Source organism: Myodes glareolus, chromosome 7 (genome assembly GCF_982192425.1).
Source record: "Myodes glareolus chromosome 7, mMyoGla1.1, whole genome shotgun sequence".
In the NCBI taxonomy this organism is placed as follows: Eukaryota; Metazoa; Chordata; class Mammalia; order Rodentia; family Cricetidae; genus Myodes; species Myodes glareolus.
The window spans coordinates 48,671,057-48,676,894 of record NC_142032.1 but is presented as its reverse complement, the minus strand read 5'-3'; the positions used below and the strand labels follow the sequence as shown (position 1 = coordinate 48,676,894).

General features: G+C 33.1%; 1 pseudogene; it reads left to right on the top strand.

The window, feature by feature from the left end:
• The first annotated feature begins 1,369 nt into the window (after positions 1-1,369).
• LOC148121372 (olfactory receptor 5B2-like) lies at positions 1,370-2,296 on the top strand (annotated as a pseudogene).
• Positions 2,297-5,838: the final 3,542 nt, after the last annotated feature.

Sequence of the window (5,838 nt, the reverse complement as noted above, 5' to 3'; positions counted from 1 at the left end):
GTAAAAATATTATCTTCCATAGTTGCCCAAAACAAGTTCTAACTGATATATATGTATATATATATGTATATTGCCATAAGTAATATGCTTAATGTCTTCATGTAATATGCAAAGTGAAGATTAAAATCTGGAATGAATGACATTGACAGATAGGTTAATGATTTATCTTTAGAGTATGTTTATCAATCATTGTACACAATAAAGTAAACAGACAAGATAAAACATGTAGGTAGGCAAGTAAAGAAAATGATCCTTATTTAAATGAAATAATTAACTCAGCTGAATTAAAAGAGTAGGTCTTTGCTTTATCATTTTTGTGAATTCATGTCATTGAGAAAAGATAGTAGATACAATCTAACTATTTAAATAAATTCTTGGCAGGAGAAAAATTTGGAATTGTCAAACTTCACTGAGCTCAGAAGTAAATTGGAAGATATTTTATTTGTTACCCATGTATTACATTGTTTAAAAATTAGTTTGCATATGGGCAAAATATCTTTTTCTTTTATAACTTAATTTTTTACATAGTATATTTTTATCATGTTTTTACTCCCCTAACTCCTCCTATATCCTCTCTCTCTTTTTATATATATATATATTTTTTTCTCTCAAAAGTAAGCAACATCTCACAAATGAAAACTGAACAAACCAAACAAAAAAAAGGTAGGACAAAAAAAATGTCAAAAATTACCCTCAAATAAGAAAAAAAAAGAAAACCCCACAATAACCCATGGGGTTTATTTCACTTAGACCAACTACTAATGGTCATGATACCTGTTCTGTAGTATGATTGATAATGCCCAGTAAGATTACATTGGAGAAATATGATTATATGTTTGCCAGTATGTGTCAGTTAGAGAAAGTTTCTTGGTTGCAAGCTGGACCGTGAATCCACTTTCCTCTCACTGAGCTAGGGCCACGTTTGACTTTATACTTCTATCATCTTTGTCAATTCATATGTATATTAGTCATCTTATATCTGAAGATATTCTTTTTTCTTGGAGTCATCTACACCCTCTGCTTTTTATAATCTTTCCTAGTCTTCTTCCACATAGTTCCTTGAGCCCTGTGGGAAGGAGGTTAATGGAAACATCCTATTTAGGACAAGGAGGTTCAAAGTCTCTCACTCCCTGCACAAGGATGGACACCAATTTTAAACTGCATGTTTTAAGTTAACATCATGTGACCATATATAGGATAGCACATTAAATTGGAATTCAAAGTCCAAGATTTCTAGAGAATCCTTTCCAAGTTGTTACTATAAAGCATTTCTATAACTTCTGTTTATACTAATTAATTTCATGTTAAATATTAGCATATTACTTTTCTTTCTAATTGTCACAGACCATTAATAGGTTGCCGGAAGACAATGATGGAGAACAGGACAGAAGTGACAGAGTTCCTACTGTTGGGACTCACCAATGACCCAAGCCTACAACTTCCCCTGTTTATCACCTTTCTCCTCATCTACACCATGACCCTGTTGGGGAACCTGGGAATGATCTTTCTAATTCTATTGGACCCTCGCCTTCATACCCCCATGTACTTTTTCCTGGGTAATCTTTCCCTTGTTGATCTTGGTTATTCTTCAGCTGTCACACCCACAGTCATGATTGGACTCCTAGTAGGAAACAAGATCATGGCATACAATGACTGTGCTGCTCAGTTGTTCTTTATGGCAGGTTTTGCTACTGTGGAAAATTACCTATTAGCCTCAATGGCCTATGATCACTATGAAGCAGTGTGCAAGCCCCTACACTATGCTAGCAACATGACTACAGGTATTTGTACATGGCTGATTGCAGGGTGCTATGCTTGTGGCTTTCTGAATGCCTGTATCTATACTGGAAACACATTCGGTCTCTCCTTCTGTGGATCCCATGTGGTGCATCATTTTTTCTGTGATATGCCAGCAGTCATGGCTCTCTCTTGCTCTGATAGACACATAAATGAGCTGGTTCTTATTTTTCTACCAGCTTCAATATCTTTTTTTGCTCTCATAATAATATTAGTATCATACATTATAATTTTTGTAATGATGTTTAAGATGCACTCAGGAGTAGGGCATCAGAAGGCTATTTCCACGTGTGCCTCCCACTTTACTGCAGCTTCTATTTTCTATGGAACTATCATCTTCATGTATTTGCAGCCCAGCTCTCAACATGCAATGGACACTGACAAAATTGTGTTTGTCTTTTACATCATGATCATCCTTATGTTGAACCCTCTAGTCTACAGCCTGAGGAACAAGGAGGTCAAGAATGCATTCATAAAAATAGTATAGAAGAAAAAATAATCATTATATTTATGGCAGTAAATATTTTGTGATATGCAATATTAAAATTCTTATCAGATCTTATGCATGTACTGTGTTATATTTTAAGCATACTAGTTCAAAATCTGAGTTCTTATTCTGGATATCATTTTGTCCTGGAAATCAAGAAACATTATATTAGAAACATAATGTCTGAATAAAATACTTTTATTCTGTTGTTTGATATGTAAAACTTATTTTTTTACCATCTTTGGTATACTCAATTATTTGTTTTCACATTCTTCTTCTGGTATCTTGTGGTAGTTAATCTTCATTGTCAACTTGAATAAATGTTTAATTTCAACTGAAATACACCTCAAGGAATGAGAACTATGGTGTTACTATGTTTTTTGTGTTTTGTTGCAGCAGCCATAATAATATAATGCAAATAATTTGCTTATTTTTTCCTCATACTCAGATACTACTCTGGGCTATGTATTGGGATGGTTTACCATTAAAAATGCCTGTCCCTGGAAGTACCTTTATTTGAATGCCAGGAAAAATCAAAATATTAATACTGACATTCAGTGACAGGGATAAAAAAATAATTTGCTAACAATAAAGCTGTGTGTTGAGTCCCAAAATATACATTAATTGCTAGAAGAACAAAACTACAGCTCATATAATAGTTGAACTTTGAGTCAACAGCTGATTAAGCATACTAATGTCTCTCAATTACATCCTAGAGCCATTTTTTAGAGCCTAAGTGGATGAGCTTAATAGTAGAGGGTGAAATTATATACCCATTCGTAGTGTACAATCTCAATATTGGCACCAACTTCTGAAATCTTCTAGTTGCATTATATTGCTTTTCCTTTAATGTTTACTAGGTAGAGGTAGTTCAATCAACTTCTCCTTGGCCTTTACTGCAATTTTTTCTTTATCTTCTTCTTTGGTTTCTCAAGAGAGGGACCTTTACCACAATTTTTAACAGTTGTTGAAGAGTCATGTAAACAAGTTAATTACAATATTAGCTAAGTGTAACTGTTCCAAATGTATACCATGAATATTAGGTATTAAACATAGGATGAACTGGTTACTTATAAGGTTCATTTGGATGAAAGCATAGGACATGGGCACAATTATCATTTGGACTCTATGAAATCCTAAACTTAGCTGTTGAAGTATAGTCAAATTTTTATTCAAAATTTAGTCCCAATTGAGAGAAATGGCCAGAAGAAGTTTTTCCAAATTCTAGCTATCTTTTATTTATGTCATAGTTCATAAAATCCATGCCTAAAATATAGGACAATAATTTATAAATTAACTTTTATTGTTATAAGATAACTCAGTACCTGAGAGAAGAATTCCATCAGAATATAGAAACATTAAAAGGATTCAGGGTGAATTGAAATTGAATGCAAAAACCTAGCAACTCAAATGGAAAACTTAAAAGAAAATACAGAAGTGTAATTAGTTAGGTAAAAGATAAAGTAGAGAATATAGATCAATTAATTAAGTGATAAGAAGCTATTATTAAAATATAGTAAAGGAAAAAAATAAAATATAGTAAAGGATCACACATGCAATGTAGTTCTGAAGACAGCAATGGATGATAAAGACTAAACCACATTCAGTGGCATAATCTAGATTCTCAAAGAGATCATAGGAAAAAAGTTCCCCAAATTAAGGAAAGACACACTAATATTAGCTATGAGAAGTAAACAGATAACCAAATATACAAGACCAGCAAAGAAAATCTCCATGGCAAATCATATTTAAAACATTAAGCATAAATAACAAGCTATTTTGATAGCATAAAAGGAAATGCAGGCCACATGTAATGGAAAACAACCAGAATAATAGTTGATTTCCCAATAAAAAATCGAAAGAGCTGGGAGCAATATTTCACTTATCCTAAAGTACTAAGATGCTCTCCTTTGCTAATATACCTGACAAATCTGTCATATTGAAAAAGAAATAAAAAGCTTCATTGACATAAACAGGTTAAAAAATATATTCAAGAAATCAGAACTAAAGAAAACGCAGGAAGCTTTATTTTTTGACTAAAGGGAAATGAGCATAGCAGAGAGACAGGGGAAAGAAATATGAAGCAATTATTTATGAAACACAAAATATTGCTGAGAAAACAAATAGCATCGAATATTAAAAACACAATGGCTCAATATACATCTTTTTATAATCTCTATCTATCAGCTATCTAAAATAGAGGGATCTTAGTTTTAAGATAGACAGCACTGTAGAATAATAAGAAGAACAAAATACTTCAAACAAATGAGATGAGAAAGTACACAGACATCTCTCTGATTAAAGAAACATTGTGTGTGTGTGTGTGTTTGTGTGTGTGTGTGTGAAAGGACTGTGAGAGCCAGAAGATTAGAAAGTTTGCTATGAAAATGTGCTGCCTAGTAATGTCAAATCCAGACACACATAGTTCTACAAACTTTCCTTCACATACAAGAAGTGAACAAGGACATTACATATAGTCATGTCAAAGTGGATGACGAAAAGCCCATAAGGTGGCAAGTCTGCACTTAGGCAACTAAGAAATTTTCAGAGTAAAAAAATTAATCTTTCTTATGGAATAGCACACCAAAGGGTTATTCAATACCACATATTCAGTCTTGAATATATACATACAAATAAATTATACAGACTGAGCAAGTTTTCTTTAAGAAAATGTAAATATATAAATAAAACACCAATTAACAAAAATATGATGTCATGACCAGGATAAAATCAAGGGAGTATATTTCAGGGACTTTGGAGGGAGAACAGTGAATAGAGAATCTTATAGAGAATATGTATTATATTATATATTATATATTATATAATAGAGTATATATATATATGTATATTACAGGGAATAATAATTTGGGTAGGAGAAATGAGCATGGCAGAGAGATTGTGAAAAGAACTGTAGATCCATGGTTGCAAACATAAGAGGTATAATTTCCCATGGGGGAAATAGATAACTCTATATGCCTAATTTTTCATTCTAGTTAATGCCTATATAAAAACTTTCCTCCTATTTTCTAGTGTACTTGGTATGAGAAGATAATCTACAGGCTACTGAAAGAGAAATAGAAATGCAAATTGAGCCACAACACCTTTGATCTACAATCTATCCTCCCTGTAAAATATGGTAGCAGGGAAATGGTGGTGCAGAACTTACAGGAGTAGCCAACTAGTATCTGTTTCACCTTAAGGCCATGAGAGGGGACTCATGCTCAATATAGCTTACTGACCAAGACCAGAGACTAGATGGCCCACAGACCTAGGGTAAAACTAAATACTAATACTTGCCGAGAGTGAGACCTTAGAATACACTAAATGGTATGTCTCCACCAAATTCCTCCCCTCAGAGCTTAGAGAACATCAAGTAAGCCAAAACCAGAAGAGTGAAAGATACAGAAAAGATGGAGAACTCTGGGAAAACAAGGTTGTCTAAATCAACATGAGCAAAGCTCATAGGAACTCAGAGACTGAGGCAGCAAATACAGGTCCTTCATATGTCAGCACCATATATTAAAATTTCAATTTAGTATTATAGAGGGTTTCTG